The sequence below is a fragment of the Equus asinus genome, chromosome 11 (genome assembly GCF_041296235.1).
Source record: "Equus asinus isolate D_3611 breed Donkey chromosome 11, EquAss-T2T_v2, whole genome shotgun sequence".
Taxonomy (NCBI): Eukaryota; Metazoa; Chordata; class Mammalia; order Perissodactyla; family Equidae; genus Equus; species Equus asinus.
The window spans coordinates 58,733,488-58,753,063 of NC_091800.1; positions in this window are offsets into that span (position 1 = coordinate 58,733,488).

The window sequence follows — 19,576 nt, forward strand, 5'->3', positions numbered from 1 at the left end:
TTCCATCTGTTTTTGGCTCTTTCTCCCGGAAAGCTCAGAGCAGTAAATGTTTGTAAGAGTCAGGTGTGATTAGTTTATTTCTTCATTATGCTGGCTGAATACACACAAGGAGGAGGATCAAGGAGCTGATTATATGTGAATAGAAGCCAACGTATGAAGAGGTCTTTGTATACTTTTGGTCTCTGTTTTGCGTAAGACCAGCTAATACACTTAGGTGTAATCCTCCTCCTCCTCCTGCTCATCAGCACCATGTGGCGTCAAATTATAAAGACCAAGGGAATGCTACTGAAATAAAACGACACCATTGATGCAGGTTTCCTTAAACGTCTTCCATGAGAGTTAAATTTAAATTGTTACCACTGTCACTGAAGTACAGTCATTCGTCACTTAACCATGGGGATACTTTCTGAGAAATGCATCATAGTTAGGTGATTTTTGTTGTTGTGTGACCATCATAGAGTGTGCTTACACAAACCTAGATGGCATAGTCTACCATACACCTAGGCTACACGGTACTAATCTTATGGGACCACCGTGGTATACGTGGTCCATCATTGACCAAAATGTCATTATGTGGTGCTTGACTGTACATGACACAGTCAAGTGAAAAGTTTAAGACAAAGAAAGAGAAGAACAGAACATGCTCCAAACATAAATTTGATGAGGATATCGCACCCTTGATCATTTATTTCTTCATGAAACAAGTATTAGCAAGTGAATACTATGAATCAGACTATATTGCAAGAAATGAGAACGCAGACCTAAAAAAGAGAGAGAGATTTCTCCATCTCTTACAGATTAGAGTAAGACCACACGCACACACACACACGTACACACACACACACACGGGTAATTCCAAAAAGAAGATAATTTCATGTTGTTTATAGTGAACCGACAAAACAGACACAATAATGTGACAGCAACTGATTGGGTGAGGATTACATTAAATTGGCATGCCAAGGAAGACTTCTGAGATGGTAACATTTCAGCTGAGATGTGGAAAAGGCTGTCATAAAGGCATGGCCTGGAAAGCAGATATAAATATTGGAGCAGAAAATGAACATGGAGTACTAGAAGGACGTACGGAAGGCTGGTACGCCTCGACTACCTGATGGGGCTAAAGCTGATTTAAGATCAGAGAGACAAGCAGGGGCTAGAAATGTAGTGCCTTATAGGTCATCAAACGGAGCTTGGATTTTATTTTAAATGTGAGGGGAAGCAGTGTAGAATTTTAAATGGGTAAGAAACCAGATTCCATATTTTACATAAAACACTTTTTTTAATTGAAAGAAAATCAAATTTTATTGAACAAGTGCTAAAATCCATTTTAAGGAGTCTTAGTTTTAGCTTTCCACAGGTGATGCCTGTTTCAGCAAGAGTCAGCATTCACACATATGATTATGCGCCAACCAGACAGATGTGGAGATTTTCTTGTGAACATTTTTCTTTATATCATAAGTTACTTAAGAGGATTTCTGTACCTTGTATCCAGTTTTTAATTATTTACTAAAGGCAGAAGGAATTATTATATTATATAATCAGTCATTATTTTTCATAATTCTTTCTTAAACAGCTAAAATACAATGATAATAATAACTAACATTACTAATTCTAATGAAACTAGAATTCATAATATGCAAACACACTTAATTTAATGCAGAGTACATTGTCTTTACTAATAGGACAGCATTTGTATTTGTTTTTAAAGTTTACTCTCTTCAGGACATGAACAGACATTTCTCAAAAGAAGATATGAATATGGCCAATAGACACATGAAAAGATGTTCATCATCGCTAATCATCAGGGAAATGCAAATCAAAACTACACTAAGATATCACCTTACACCCATTAGATTGGCAAAAACATCCAAAACCAAGAGTGACAAATGTTGGAGAGGTTGTGGAGAAAAAGGAACCCTCATACACTGTTGGTGGGAATGCAAACTGGTACAGCCACTATGGAAAACAGTATGGAGATTTCTCAAAAAGTTAAAAATAGAAATACCCTATGACCCAGCCATCCCATTACTGGGTATCTATCCTAAGAACCTGATATCAGAAATCTCAAGAGTCCGTTGCACCCCTATGTTCATCGCAGCATTATTTACAATAGCCAAGACGTGGAACCAGCCTACATGCCCAGAAACTGATGATTGGATAAAGAAGATGTGGTATATATACACAATGGAATACTACTCAGCCATAAAAAAAAGACAAAATTGGCCCATTCACAACAACGTGGATGGACCTCGAGGGTATTATGTTAAGCGAAATAAGCCAGTCAGAGAAAGACGAACTCTATATGACTCCACTCATAGGTGGAAATTAGTATACTGATAAGGAGATCTGATCGGTGGTTACCAGGGAAAAGGGGGGGTGGGGGAGGGCACAGAGGGGGAAGTGGTGTACCCACAACATGACTAACAAAAATGTACAACTGAAATCTCACAAGGTTGTAATCTATCATAACATTAATAAAAAAAAAAAGTTTACTCTCTTCATTAGCCAGGTAATACTCACTTACACTGATAATATGCAGTAATACTGTTGAAACACACTTCAATTTCTATGAACGAATACAGCCTGAAATCACACAAAGTGAAGATTCTACTTTCAGGGAGAGGTTTTGAGATTTTCAAACTGAAAATATAACTCTGACAGTAGAACAGTTATTAGGATAATTTAGTGAAATTACATATGCTTATACACATCCACCTACCTCTAATCTCACTCTATACTAAGAGCCGTGCCCTGACTGTATTTTTATTCATCATTCATGTGGATGTCAGAAAGGAGACACTTTGTGAACATGACTGCTCTCAGGTCTTAGATTAGGTACATCTCCTACCCATAATTAACCAATGAATCTTAGCACATATATTTGGTCTCGTTTTAGTTTTAGTAATACAAGCAAATTTTTTATTTCTTTGTTTTTTGTTTTTTGTTTTCAATCCTGGCTAGCTCTCTCTTTTTTCTTTTTTAAAGATTGGTACCTGAGCTAACATCTGTTGCCAATCTTGTTTTTGTTTCATTTTTTTTCTTTTTCTTTTCTTCTTCTTCCCAAAGACCCCTCCCCACCAGTACATAGTTGTATATTCTAGTTGTGAGTGCCTCTGATTGTGCTGTACAGGGCACCACCTCAGCGTGGCCTGCTGAGTGGTGCCGAGTCCGTACCTAGGATCCGAACCAGTGAAACCCCCGCCACCTCCGTGAAGCAGAGCCCGCGAACTTAATGACTCGGCTACAGGGCTGGCCCCCCAAGCAAATTTTTTTCAGCTGTTGTAGATGGAAACTGGTAAATAAGTTAACCACCTGGATAGACTATGACTCTAAAGGAAGCCAATGTTGACTCTTGAAAATATGTCTATCTCGAGATATCCTCTATTAAGAGTCTTCAAAATTATCTTATTATCCTTTCATATATCCTATTAAAATGTTTTTCAAGTTGATTAAAAAGTCATGAAATATAAAACAAAAAAATACTCAATTCTAATGGATTTCAAATATTTGAAGAATAACAGCTTGATTTACTTAAGTTATTGTTCTTTAGCATTTGGATATGTGCATGACTAAATGATTTAGCATACTTGAATGCCATCTTTGGCTGTGGGAATTTTCATTTAAGAAAACTTTTAAGATTGGTGGCAGTAATGTCTCTGATCAGATTCACTGGGTTTTAGATGATTTGTCTGGTTTAGAAACATGTTATCTTTAACAATAAAGAAAAGTGATATAACACTATCTTTTCTAGCCCTGATGGAGTGATAGAGTTGAATTTTAAGAAAATACTATTCTATAATATCTATTAATTTGATAATAGTATGTGTAGCTTTCAAGATAGTATGCTTTTGTTTCAAATAAGCAAATATGTATAACTTAGTGATTAGTTTATTTATTAGATTAGATTAACTCTCTGTTAACACTAGTAAATGTCGTCATTTTAATGTGCTAGATTATTTATGTAAAAACAATTTCATATCAGTGAAAGAGTGATATTCTCTTATTGTCTTCCCATTCACTATATCAACAAATATTTGTGTGCCATACAGCACTCTACTGTTAGTGATACAAAAGTGAATAAAACAGAAAACTTACTTGTTTTGGCAGAGTAAAAGCTAAGAGAGTCTTGTACTTCACTCTTAGAGGTGGGTGTTGCAAGACGAAATAACTTTTCTTTTACATTGAACGGAATGTCCAAACACGCTCCAGGAGATGGGACCCCTAAAATTTTACAGATGTGGTGTTGTGTGATCGTCCTGTAGAGACAGGATGTATTCTCACTCAAAATTTGGTTCAGATGTCTGAACCACACTGATGATGCCACACGTACAAACCTACCAAGACGATATGAAAAGCATAGCCTGTCATCGTCATTTACATAATGAGGCCTTTGGAGGAAAGCAGAGTGGCTCCAAAGCCAGTCTGAAAATAGCTTGAGAGACCAAAGAGGGGAGACTTGCCTAGGAAGTTTATGGTGGTTAGGGGGTGGGTCTCTGGTGAGAACTCATATACGTGGTTTGAAATTCTGACTGGCACCAAAGACGGAAGAGCCTGGGCTTTCTTATCAGCAGCAGCAGCAGCAGCAGCAGAAGGATGAGGCTTAAAAGGTATTAGCAGTCAAACATTGAAAATGGAAACAAACTCTTTATTACATGTGGTGAGCTGCTGAATCTTCATAGATTCGTCTTCATCTCCCGTGCTCTGAAGTACACATATCTTAAGCTCTCCAATATATTTGCCACTTCTTGCTTATCCAGTGGAGTTAACAATATATCATCCAGATCAAGGTGATGTTTATAGAATGTCAATATAATCTATCAATGTCCCTTTCAACTATAAACACGACAGAGAGTAGGAGATTTGACATAGCCCTGAGGTAGGACTGTAAATGTAGACTGTTATCTATCCCACTTAAATTTTAAATTCTCGGGTCCTCATTCCTGATAGGGATCAAAAGTAAGGCAGTTGACAGATCAAAGGCTGTATATATTGTACCAGAAGCCCTGTTAATCTGCTTTATCAAATATACACAACATTTGCACCTGAGGCTTCTGCTTGGTTGAATTTGCCGTAGTCTACTGTCATTATGTAGTATATGGTTAGCTTTCGTAGGAGCTACAGTAATGAATCATGTGGAGCAATGAGGGGACCACTAACCCTTGATATTTTAGGTTATTAAGGTAGGTGCTAATCTCTGCCAGATCTTTGGGATGTGATCTTTTTATTTTATATTTTTCTTTTCTTCCTATAATGGTTATGAAGGGGAACAGCTCAGAGTCTGCTGCTTGGCTGTTCCCACAATCATAGTGTTCAACCCTTTATCAATGGAAATAGTGTATGTGTTGCTCTGGGGGAGAAGGGGTGGAGAATTCTGTAAACTACCAAAAATTTTCATTCTAAATCATATATTCAGGACTTGGGAAATAAAAATGTTGGTCTAGGAATTTATTTAATCCAATTATGTTTCTACTTCTACAGTGTGATGATCACATTTTGAGTTTAACCATCCTTTAAATGTCTTGATATTCACTCATGCCCAGCGTATGGTTACCCAAGTAAATGACTCTAAGTCTCTTTGTGACTGATGTGATATTTCAAAGTTGTTCCTCCTGGAGTCCTGATTTTTCCTTTAGTCAGCAGATTCCCAGTCTGACAATAAACTGAAGTCTAGAAATAGGTAAAGGTTGGTATATTCAGCCTTGATTGCTTTTGATTCTATAGAGTGAGCATTCTTGATAGCTGCCAATCTACCTTGACCCTAGGAAGGCCATGTTTAATTAATCATTTCCGTAACTCTCTGAGGTTCAAGTCAACTTGGCTGTCATTCTGACTTTTGTCACTTACTTTATAGCTGTTTCTGCCTTACTTCTGATGGTTAAGCCCTGCCTCCTGTCCTCCATTATTTCAAAATCCTATTACTCACTTTGATATAAAAGGTTTATATTTATAACACCCTCAGCTCTCAAGGTCTGAGGAATGACACCAAGTAACACTCTCAATGGTATTAGTGTCACCCTCATCACATTTTTTATTGCTTTGATAAACAATGTTTTCAAGTCCTCCCACAGAACACTGGGGGCAGGTGGTTTTTCCACACTCTAGCATGTCCAAATTTTGGAGGCTTTTGGTTCCTTTTTCAACCACCTGCTATAGTCATTCTGGAATTTCTACTCCCCCAGTATAGCCCACCACATTGGCCAAGGTCCAAAAGCCATCTTGGAAGCTATTAACACGACCTCCTCAGTTTCTTTCCAGGATGTTAAATCTTGTATTTGAAGAGTATACTCACATATGAATAAACTCTTTGTTATCAAACTTCATGTTTTACCTCTCTTGATTCAGTTCCTCAAGATCTAATCACATAATTCTTTCCTTGCACGTTCTAGGTACAGTTCCTTTTTTCTCTTAGGAGGCATAACACTTTTCCTGCAAGGACATTTTGGGACTAATCCCAGCTATGGGTCTAACGAGAAGAAAAGAAGGTGAATGTAGATACTGAGTGAAGTCAATGTCCTCTTGAAAGATCTTTGAATCATTTTCAATACAGAGAGTACTAGACTTTAAAAGGGTTTCAGGAATATCTGGAAATTCAACATTTTCCTGTGTATGTCTCAAGAGCACCTGTTCTCCAGTCTCTGTGTCACACCTCTTCCAAATCATGGCTGTGATCTCAGAGTGGCAGACTTGTAAGGGTTGAAAATTTGACACTCTAAGTAGTGCTGTTACCGTTATAATTAAATCCTGGTCTTAATTTTTATCTCTTACTATCCTCCAGCAACAGGGAATTAGAAGCTCTTTGTATGCTCCCCAAAGAGTATTTGGCTTTCACATTTAGTCTTAAATTTCAGATGATGTCTCTGCAGAATCTTCAGAAAAGAAACAGTAGATGTAAGCATTTTTAAAAAAAGTATAATGAATAAATTATCAGGTAGATAGAATAAGTAAAAGTGGAAGTACTTAGGATAACAGGAATATGATTTTTCTCTCAACAACAGCAAAAATGTATGCAAGATCCACAATACAATAAAGTAAGTGACAACCTACAAACAATATACAGATAGATAGGCACACACATCTATACATAAATACACACACCTACTATATCATGCTTTTCAACAAGAGGTTGCATATAAAAAGAGAATCCAGTCTTTTTAGAGTAGGACAATGATCAATGCACATTGATCCATGGAGAAAACATGTAATCCAGTACGTTATGTGACTCTACTGTGAAAATGTACACATATACATTTTAGTAAATATTTACTAATTATTTTTCAATAATTGGAATAAACTTATAGACAAAGCTTGAATATAATTGATGTTCTAATTAATGTTACTAAGTAAACTTAAAATATTGCCAGCTTTGTAATGTAAAATTATAGTTACATTTCACAAAATGTGAGAGAGAGAACAAAGAAAGAAAAAAGATGAAGAGAGGGATAGGTGGTTAATATATTTATTCTATGTAGCGGGAGTCCATGAGCATAATTTAACGTAGATGAAATAAGAAATTGATATTAATTTACTTACTATTTAAAATTTAACTAAGAAGATTAAAGGAATGGCTTAATAATGGAAGGATAGGTGAGGCTCGTATCAATAAAAAATCCTCATTGTTGACAGCAAGCAATTCATCAGTTATATAAAATGTAAACAGAAAATTAAAATTAGCAGCAGAAATATATTATTCAGTTAAATAGAGGAGACTACTATATCTTAGAACACAATATTTAAAATGATCACCTCTTGAAAATGAGACTGGAGAAGGCAATGCTGTTTTTTGTAATAAACTCTCTGTACAATATTATTTTTTACAATGTTTATGCATTATTAAATAGAAAGGATTGTAATACCTATCAAAAGTTATAAAAATTGCCACAAACTTTGATACACAATTGAGAATTTGTCTTAAGGATATTATTCAGCACAATAAAGTAGCTATATATATATAAACATTTTTATTGCAGAATATGTACAATATTGCAGTGTGGAAACAACCAGTAATGAAGTGATAATATGTGCAAGTATTAAAATAAATTATTATAAAGACCTAAGAAATTTGAAGCTATGGCTATATAGTATACAGAAGACAAACATAACTGTATGTATTCTATTGCAATTATGCATTGAGAAATGATTAGTCTAAAAAGACAAACAGCTGCTAAGATGAGGTGGTAGTTAATGTGTTTTTTGTTTTCGTTCTGTTTTGTACTGTTTTTTGCCTTTTTAAAAGTTTCAAGGATTAAGGGCCCTAAAGGGAACAGACTATAGTGACAGAGTCAGGTTAGGATATATAATGAAGATGAGAAGCTAAATACCAATGAGGGGAACCTTTCTTGGAGCAGAGAATCAGAATTACTCAGAGTGAAAAGGTGGAAAGATATGGCCCAAGTATGCAGAATTTGGTCATAAGGAAGGACAATCAAGTCAGTACGTTTCCTCAAGATTATGTCAATCACCACATAAAGAAAGAGAGTAAACACCCTCAGCTCTGAAACAAGAAACAACCTTCTGTGAAAGCAGTGGTCCCACTAAGAGGCTATCCATGATAGGCAGGGCCACAAATTCCTGAAAGGGACAGCGACTTCTATTTCTACCTGAAAATTAGGTAGCATTTCTTCAGGGTCTTTAAGGTCCCGGTGAAGTGCATGCTGAGCTAACCTGCATCGATAACCAAGGGAGCTCACCAGTCACTTGTGAGGCTATCGTCCGCACTTGCTGTTGACCATGACTTGTGATACACCAATTAATTTCTCATTTTTGCAATTGAATATGTAGACAAATAACATTTAAAAAGTGCAATAAAAACAAAACCCACAGCTGCAAACATGCATCCAACAGAGGTAAGAGATAGAAAATCATCAAAGAAGCTGGACAATGGCTGGTGGTGGAATACAGTGAATCAAATTACCCACTTCCCTCCTTAAGTCTGAAACAAAGGCGGGAGCTTGATCTCTTTATCACTCAGAGAGCAGACTAGGACACTTGCCTGCGTATTCCCTGGTGAAGTCAGCCTTTTCCCCCACCACTGCCTTTTTGAGAAACAAATAACGCAGCAATCAGTTCCTTCCCTAAGGAAAGATGCTTAATCCTTAAAGAAATGCCAAAGTTGGGAGGGGGAGGGAAGGCAGTTACAGGAGGTTACCAGACAAGCACAATAAAATGCAGATTTAAATCTTTGCCTTTGGTATTGATTAAGAGTTTCTAGAAAGAAGGTCATCTCCTTTCTTCTTCCTGGTACACAGAGGGAGGCACCTTTTACAGATAGAAATTTACCTTACAAATGTAAAGGTGTCCTAACAAAGGGCGAGTTCCATTCCTCAGAGCCTCCTTCCCTGTCCCAGTTTATCAAAAGCAATCAGCCTCAAATAATCCTCATGCCAAAGAGACATATCTTGGGGTGGCCAATTTCAGGTCCCCACACTACGATGAGGTAAGGACTGACCCAGTATGCTTAGCTTTAGAAGTATTTCTGAAATTCATTTTTATTTTGTTTAACTTAGCTCTTCTTAATACTCAGAGACCTGATCAAACAGTTTGCCTGATTTTGAAGAAAGACTGAGAAAAGATACAATTACCCGAAAACGAGGTTGCATTTTTATTAAGCCAAAAGGTGACTATTATAACATCAATGGACAACACATTAACACAGAAATACAAATAACCTTGAGGATGAGTGGGAAAACATGGTATTTCCATCTCTTGTGATGTCTGTATTTCAGAGATAGCACTAGGCAGCCTTTAAAATTCTCAAACGCTTCGCTCCACCTCTGGGGACTGCCACCTGGTTGGTGATAAAGTTGGCTTGACTCAAGCAGGGTTGCAATACTAACTTTTTTATAGAGTGATTTAACTGATTAGAAGTCACAACACAAAAGAGCAATTTTATAAAAAACTAAAATTCATAATCTATAGAGCAAATTTTCAAAAAAAAAGCTTTTATGACTCATAATGAATACTGCTATCCATTTAAAGCCTTGACTTCTCTTTCTCTAAATATTACTTTTGTTAATTATCACCTACAAACTACTCCAAGCATTTTTCACAGATCCTGGTTCTCCGTGTGTTCTGGTTTATCATCCACCTGCTGGATAGATGCAAAACATCCTACTGCCACCCTTCTACCAATTATCAGATTATTAAAATTTTCAATTCTCTCCAACAATGAGGACTCTCTCCCTATAGAAACTTGTTTTCATCCCATTCTCTTCCAAATAAAGGTTCTGCTCTTACTTCCTCTTCTCATGCCAAAATGCAATTTTAATGAGAGATCGCTCATAATTCTATGTTTTCACAATGCTTAGTGTGACAAGTCTTAAACAACCTAAAACCAAACAAAATAAAAACTTCTTTTATACTGCACAATATGAACAAAGTAAAATGTGGACTTCAAGAGTAAAACAAACTTATTTACCGAAAAAACAACAAACCTGAAAATGATTATTTCAAGTCACTAGAGGTAAGGACTCATGGTCATCATTTATAAGATTAAGAAGTAAAAGTATAGCATAAAAAAAGATCACCTGGAGAGTGTGAATCTATAAGTTTATCAGTATCTTTCTATTTAGAAATACACAGTAAGTTGTTTACCACAAATTGCATGAAATGTGTTATTGGGCCATATTCAGCCAGAATTTAAAAGAAGAAATTCTGTCAAAATTCTGTCTCATTTCCCTAAGACAGAGAGGCAGATATGAGTTACCAAAAAAGTGCAGTACAGTCATGTGTTGCTTAACAATGAGGATATGTTCTGACAAATGTGTCGTTATGTCATTTCCTCATTGTGCAAACATCATTGAGTGTACTGAAGGAGAACACAATTTGCCACCTCAACATGGGTCTCTGTAACGTAAGAATTATTTTAGGCTGATTATTTTTAAGAAACAAAAGACTCAGAAAGTTTGCCTTACCTCCCACTTAACTACCTAATTCAGATTTAAAAACCTGTCTCAGGAAGGGAAATATCACCTTAGCATAACATGAACTAGGTGGTAGACAGAGGGGAACCTAGGAAAGCCTGTTTGTTGGGCTCCCCTCAATGTTCTTCTGTGTCTGTGTGGCCAAACAAATACCAAACCAAACGTTTGCTCTTTTTAACCTACCTATGAACTGCCTTCCTTCACTTTGAAAACTCTGACTCTCTCCACTCTCAACATCTTCTTTTGTCGTTAGCTGAGGATGGTATTTAAGGTGAGGGCTTTGACCATTTGGTTAGTTACTCAGTTTTCCTGGGTTTCTCCCATGTATAGATGTTATTAAACATTTTGTTTATTTTTCTCCTGTTAATCCTTAGCCCAGCCAGAAGAACTCAGGAGGGTAGAGGAAAATTTCTTCTTCTCCTACAGTGCTTACACAAATCTAGGTGGTATAGCCTATTACATACCTAGGCTATAAGGTACTAATCTTACGGGGCCACCATCGCATACGTGGTCTCTCATTGACTGAACATCATTATGCAGCACCTGATGTACACATAATCTATCTCAGCTTTTGAAAGTCTCCTGATTCTGCAAACCATAGCATTAAACACGCTGGAAAAATATGACCTTGACTGCAAAATTATTGAGGAGGCTGAACAACTGGTTGTTGCTTTTTAGTGGATTATGTCAACTGAGTAGGGGGAATAAAAGATGCCTTTAGCAATTGCTTCTTGACTCAGTGATATTTATTACTGCCATCCATAACTTAGATCAACACTTTCTTTCAAAAAAACTGTCCTTGTTATTCACTTGAGAATCTGGGCACAGGTATTGTCCAATCTGCCATTCATCATTTCGTCTTTGTCCCCCATACCACAATCAAACTGCATACATACCATTCCCTTTCCTTTAATGGCTGTTATTTCCATTATTTACCTTCTTTTAATCCACAGGTAAAGAACATAAGGAAACATTGTTATTCCTTTATTTCTTTGAGGTGCTACAATATCACATTGCACAGTTTGCAAATAATGAATGAGGTGACACAACTGATTTTCAAAATTTCAGTTCTTAAGACTTAATGGGGGTTCATGTTTACAATTCAGCTTTCCCTGAAAGTAACCAGAAACTCCCCAGGAGCTATTGATTTATTGAGTCTCAGTTGGAACCCGGGATTCCATACTTTTCACTAGCGCCCTATGACTAGGTATGTTTGGGAAACATTGATTTAAATAATCTAACATGCCCTTCAAGTTTACAAACCAAGATGCAAATAGAGATAGGATACAAGATGAGCAAGTGATGCTTTACTGATTCCTTTCACTGTAGTAGTTGAAATTCAATTGACAACATGATCTGCATCTGGGTTATGAGGACTAAAACAGACCTTTTAAGGAATGTTTACATATAAGCACTATATCATCATCAAAGGCTACACATTAAAAAAACTCAACATGGCATTTGAAGGGTTGGCATTAGTTACTTTCTGAGATAAAGTGAGAGCCTCAGTCCCAGGTGTTACATATCACAGAGGTTTTTGGCAAATGATTGAAAGGCTGTGTCAAAGTTACTTATAAAGTAACTTATGATAAATAAAGTACATGGAGAAATACTCATCACTGGACAGAATATTCTTGGTTAGCTTTGTCTCTAGAGAATCTTCAAAACTATGCTAAACAATCCACTTATATAAGCTCTTCTATTTTGATCTAAAACGTTCCTATCAAGTTTAAGAAATAGAGGAAAAATAGATAATGTGTTGTCCACATACACTAGATAAGGAGAGTTAGTAGAAAACAGCACCTTGGACTGAGCACATGCTGAGAGACACCATCTGATTCCACCTTGAGCAATAGTCTAAGAGGCTGACTTATGGAAAAGATGTAACCTTGTGCTCATCTTCAAACTACACTCAGCTGCAATCCTTCTCTACACTAAAGGAACATTCCTCCTTCCTAGTTCTCTTACTTCCTTTACTTCCTACACTGCCTGGTTTTTTTTTTTAAAGATTGGCACCTGAGCTAACATCTGTTGCCAATCTTCTTTTTTATTTCCCCTTCTTCTTTTCCCCAAAACCTCCCAGTACATAGCTGTATATTCTAGTTGTGAGTGCCTCTGGTTGTGCTATGTAGGATGCCACCTCATTATGGCTTGAGGAACAGTACCATGTCTGCGCCCAGGATCCGAACCCTTGAAACCCTGGGCCGCCAAAGCCGAGTGCGCGAACTTAACCACTGGGCCACGGGGCCAGCCCCCCTACGCTACCTTTTGCTAGCAAAGATCGAAAGTGAGAAATCTAATTATGTCTCTAACCTCCTCAAAATCTTCAAGGGCCATATACGGATGACACAGTAAATATTAAACTCCTTTTCATTGAATACTCATGGCATGGCATCTGCCCATATGTTAAAATCCTTCTCAGCTCTTACCTAACTCAAACTTTAGGTTCAAGTAACTCTAAACTACTTGGAGTTCCAAGATATGCTGTCCTTTCATACCCTTATGCCTGTGTAAACTCTGTCTGGGATGATTTTTTCCTTGTTTGTCCTCAAGGCATATGTTTGGTCATCATTCAAGTCTCATCTCTATTTTAATTTCTAAATCTTCTATCACGCACAGCTCATACATAAACATTACCAACTATATTAAATTTAATTTTACAGGTAATATTATCAGTGTTTACTTGTTCCAAAAACAGATGGAAATGCATCATGATTCTTCATTAAACAATGTTATAATTGGTGACTAACGTCTTGGATTCATCACAGGATGCTGCAGCTGGACATGACCTTAGATTCATTTCAACACAGCTTCTTTCTCTTACACACAGTGAGTATGAATACATTGCCTGGGGTTACCAAAAACAGGTTCGGACACGCTGGAACCAGGTGCTGAACACAACTGAACCACCTGCTGGGCACGACTGAACCACCTGCCGGACACGCCGTAACCACCTCCAGGACGCGCCAGAACCATCTGTTGGACCTGCCAGAATCACCTGAGGAACACGCTGGAGCCAGGTGCCGGGCACACCAGAACCGCCTGCTGGATGTGCCTGAACCACAGGCCAGAACAACCCAGACCACCTGCCGGACACTCCCAAAGCCCCGCCCGGACAGGCCTGAATCAGCTGCCGGACACGCCCAAACCACCTTTCGGACACGTCAGAACCACGTTTCAGAAATAACTGGACCACAGAAGGGCCATGCCTTGACCATGTGCCGGATGCACCTGGACCAGCTGACAGACACGCCTGAACAACCTGCGGGACACGCCGGAACTACCCACCGGACACACTGGGATCATCCACCGGAAACGCCTGAACCACCTGCCTGACATGCTGGAACCAACTGCTGGACACGTCGGAACCATAGCCCAGACACTCTGGAACCAGCGGCCAGAGACGCCAGAATCAGGTCCCGGATGCACCGGAAGCACCTATCAGACCCGCTGGAAGCACCTGCGGAAACCTGAGGAATCACCGGCCGGACACGACGGAACCACCTGCTTGACACGCTGAACCTAAAACTGTTCTAAAAATATTGTCTTAATAATAATAAAAGATAGTCCAAAACAAAAGTGGATGAAAGACGTGCAGAAACATGAGAGACCTATGAGGAATGTTCTCCCAGGTATTCTCTAATCTTAAGCTTCTTCTGGATCTCTTCAGACCATTAGGTAATAACTAAACAAGATTGTGCAAACATTGACTTCTCAAAACATCCAATTTTGGCTGTAATTTCATTGCACATAGTGGTAGCTGAGTTGTTTCCAGGTTCAGGTTCCCTAGAAGCAGAGACTAAAAGAAGGATTATTGTGTAAATGATACACTAGTGATGGAATTCTGTCAGTAAAACCTATAAGGGTGTGAGAGAAACAGAATTAAACAGAAAAAAAAGCCAAATAATCTCCAACTTCAGCCTAACCCAAGAGGGTGCATGAATGGCAATAGAAAGTTGTCCGACCTTGAGAGAAGGTTTCTAGCTTTCTGTACCCCTCTACCTATCAGTCTTCGGCTTTACACATTGTGAGCTATTTCTGGTTGATTTGGATGGCTCAATTTAGCCAAGACTAAATTGGCTTATCTCCTGATAAGGGTGCAGTGTTGAGCTATTTATTGTCAGCCAACACCCCCAGTAGCTGAGAGATGGGCACTCCAGCCCAGGAAAGGCGAGATGGGCAGGGCACCAACACTGTTTACTACATAACATAATGGCTTTAATAACATAATTAGGCTTCAAATAAAGTAATCGTAAGTTACCTTAGAAATTTATTACATAAGTGTTAGCCTCAGAAAACTCACCCACAAACACACACATGTCCACATGTCCACATAAACATGTCTATACAGTTCTACTATAACAGATATGGAATATGAAACATACATATATATTTAATTGATATAAATTTGGTTTTATATTTTATAATTTGTGAAACATTTGGAATTAGAAGGGTGACTGATTTATCTTTATTATTTGCCTCAAGATTCTAAAACTAATGGCTGAATTTTTTTCTCACACACTCCCTGCAGCATATTCTAGCAATGAAAATAATTTCAGATACATTAGCGTTGCACTCAAGGTTGTGATAATTATTATTCAAAAGAATGTTGTAGCATATAAATATTTAAATTTTATACTAGGTATTTTAGTTTTGCGGCTTTTAGCAGTCTCTTTAAATCGGTGCTCATATTCTTCTTTGATTTTTCTTCCATTTCAAAAACAAAATAGCTAATAATAATAATCATAAAAGAATTCTGCTTTTTGAGCTTTCTTTAAAAGTCCAGCACTCTAGCAAGTGCTGGTGAGTCTTTATAAAGGAAACAGAAATAGAAATTAAGGAATAATAATGACTCCCTACGTGAAGTACAATAATTTTCTTTCAGTAAAAGTTATTTTTCTTTTTAAGAACTTAAGCAATGCTTTGCCAAAATTAAAGTGCTTTTTTTTCTTTTAAAGATTGGCATCTGAGCTAACATCTGTTGTCAATCTTCTTTTTCTTTTTTTTTCCTTCTTCTCCCCAAAGCCCCCTAGTACATAGTTGTATATCCTAGTCGTAGGTCCTTCTAGTTCTGCTACGTGGGATGCCACTTCAGCATGGCCTGATGAGTGGTGCCATGTCCGCACCCCGGATCCAAACAAGGGAAACCCTGGGCTGCCAAAGCCAAGTGCGCAAACTTAACCACTCGGCCATGGGCCCGGCCCCTTAAAGTATTCTTTTCTATTTTCTTATACTGGAGCACCTGTTGACATATAAATTCAAAATGTCAGTACACATCTGCTTTAAATATGTTGGTCACGGAGAACAGTTCTTTGGTGATGTGCAGGACGCTGAAGATCACAAGATGCAAAATATCCCATGGTCAATAATTTAATAGATGCTCAGCAGACAAATTCCTTAAAGAGTAGTGAAGGTTACTAAAAATGCCCTTCACTCATGCTGAAGTTGTCAGACTTCCTTTTCATTGAATGATTTGGCTTAAGTGTGTGGGATGCAAGTTTGTATTAAATGAGAAAACTGTGTGTGCTGAGAATGTAGTGAGATACGTTTGAGAAATCCATTGCTGTCCACTCTTCAGGCCAACAGAGTCTGACCCATTTCCTCATGCTGCTCTGGTTTGACTTGGTTAATTCCAGTGACCAACATCAAATGTTACCTTCTCAAGATAAGTAATACTTTACTATTTACGTGTGACTTTGTGCAATTTTCATAATAATCCCTTAAGAAACATATTGTTATCTCTGGTATTAAAAACAAAGGCATTGCTTAAGAGGAATACATATTACAAAAGAGAAGCATTACTATTTTAGTCGTGTGATCTATATAAGAGTGTGAGGACTATGGTCTGATAATGAAGATTAACCTTTCAAGCCGGGGAGGTAAGGGTAAGTCATCTCTTTCACCACCTGAAAGCAATTGCATCCTGCATAATTGCTACTGCAAGTGGTCTAAAAACCATGCACAAGTAGGGTAAAGGTATAAGAAGAAACATGGGTTCTATTTGAAATACTGTAAAATGTAAAGCACAGTAAATCATACAGTCAAGAGGGAAGGAAAAATGTTGTAATGGTCATGATGAAGTAAGGTATTCTTCTACTGGCATTCCAAAGAATGCCAATCACCACTTATCTACAAAATTACAAATATACCCATATTAATATTTATAGTAATAACCTAGAGATATTGAAAAATGTTCAGCTGCTGTCTGAATCATCACGCAAATATAATAGTTAAATATTTTTAATATTAGGCCTTCATGGCATTTCATCTTGATGAAAATTGATGATTCATGAAGTTGCAACATATATAACAGAAGATGCATTTGACAGAAAGTCAAAACATTTGGCTTTTATTTGCAAATTTCTCATCACCTTCCAAACATCAGTTTCTTCATATGTTAAATAAAGAGGTTGGAGCAGATTGTTTGCAATTTCTTTTTTGGATGAATATATTATGATTCTACGTATAAAAACACTCTGTTAACCAAAATGTTTATTTAAGCGAGTACATTGAAACACTTATTAATTATATTTACTGAGAAAGTTAATGACTTTTTAAAGTGATATGTGGCCATTTAAATAAAAAGTAAAACCTTTGTGCACAGTTTTAGATTTTCATAATATTTTACCTCCTATTCACAGCATATTGTAGCTGTTTGAAAGAGTGAGCAATTTGTATGCTTTCTTCACGGTATGAGTTTATACTAAGAGATTGTAAATAATTTTAAATTGTTGTAAATATGAGGTTAGTAATTTTGGGGGGTGTGTGTATATATATATATACATACCAGACTTTGAGTTCCTTTGAGTTTCAAAATGAATGGCAACATTTATTAATCATTTCTTGATCTTGATTCTTGGTAAATAGTATTCTAGTGCTAGGAGATGGGGACACAGATTAAAAAATGAATGCTAAAATGACCAAATATTAGCTATACAACTATATAATAGTTATTTTCGCTGAAAAGCTCAGTAATTTATGAATATGAGCAACTGATTCACTCTTCTTGGAATCACTCTGACTGGAAGGATGCACACAAAACAATTGACCACTTCCCTTTTTATTCCTGAGACACCAACCTCCCTGCCTTTGAACTCAGGTCCTAATTTCTGGCATCAGTTACTGCCACCAAACCCCAACATAATCAATGTTCAAGCTTCTCAACAGTGCTGTCAGATTTCATCCTGTGTAATCCCTTTGATCATAAAATTTCCTTTTTTTTATAGATTGGCACCTGAGCTAACAACTCTTGCCAATGTTCTTCCTTTTTTTGTCTGCTTTTTCTCCCCAAATCCCCCCAGGACATAATTGCATGTTTTAGTTTCTGGTCCTTCTAGTTGTGGCATGTGGGAAACCGCCTCAGCATGGCCTGACGAGAAAAAGAAGTGATAATCTGAACAAGAGATTTGGAATTGACTACTAAAGATGAAGGGTCTATCGAGGTTGATGGAACCACAAATTACAATTTATAATATTCTCTCAAGCTGTTTGCCTGGACATGGAGCAAAATAAATAGAGTGAAATAGATCAGTTGCTAATTTATGAAAGTGACAATTTTACTTGAGAAATTTAATTTCCTAGTGTTTAATATAACAAAGTAAAAGCATGTTGCAAATCTAATGTACAAGGAAGGCAAAATATACATTTGTTAGGTAGAGATTGATCTGCTAATATACAGATGAAGACTGCCTTTCAATCATATGCTTATCCCAAAGGTGGCATCTGAGCAATTCGTAAGTGTCCTGATCTAGTTGGCGATGCCCATAACCTGACCTAATCAGGACTTCAAAGTTATATCCACTTTAAAGCCAGCATCTGTGCTAGCTTAAGCAGTATGTGTGGAATTATTTGTGGAATTATGTTTTCTTATGCATGGTTTAAATCTAAGAGTTATTATATGGGTATTCTCTACACAAAAGTGATTCTGATCAACTCTCTGCACTTATAAATCCCACACAGTCGGGAAAGAAAATGAATGTTGTACAAAAGATTCAGATGACAACAGCTGCAGACAAGCTGTGCATCTGTCACATTCTGACTCTTGTTATAACCACACAGTGCAAGTGACAATTGCTTTCCTTAATCCTGTGATTGTATTCTGCACAATTTGAATCATTTTCCTATAACTTTTGGACCTCCTGCAGACATCTATGTCCCAAATTTCATCTTTCATTTCATTACATCATAGTATTGTAGCAGTATGCCGTGGCACTATAAGTTGATATTTTATGTGCTGTCTCTATATGCATTTAATACTGATAAAAGGAAAATTACTCATAACAGTAATAGGGCGAGGCAAGCAAATAAGAATTATTTGGAGGTATTGCAGCCACACTCAATTTTACAAGTGGCAATATTTTTTCTTGTTAGTTTCAATTCAACAAATATTTATCACGACCTCATCGTGGGAGAAAGCAAAAACGTAATCCCTGTATTCAGGGAGACAAAAATTACACATGAAACATTTAAATATAATCTAGACAGTGCTTCTCTGCTAAGATATTTGGTGCAAATTTTAAGTTTAGAGGTGTTCTGAAATGATGTGACTAAGGGTATTTATAAGGCAAATTCACCTACCTTTATGGTGGCATTCTCTTGGCTCATCACAATAGCTACAGTTATCGAGCACTTAACCATTTACCAGACACGACACATTA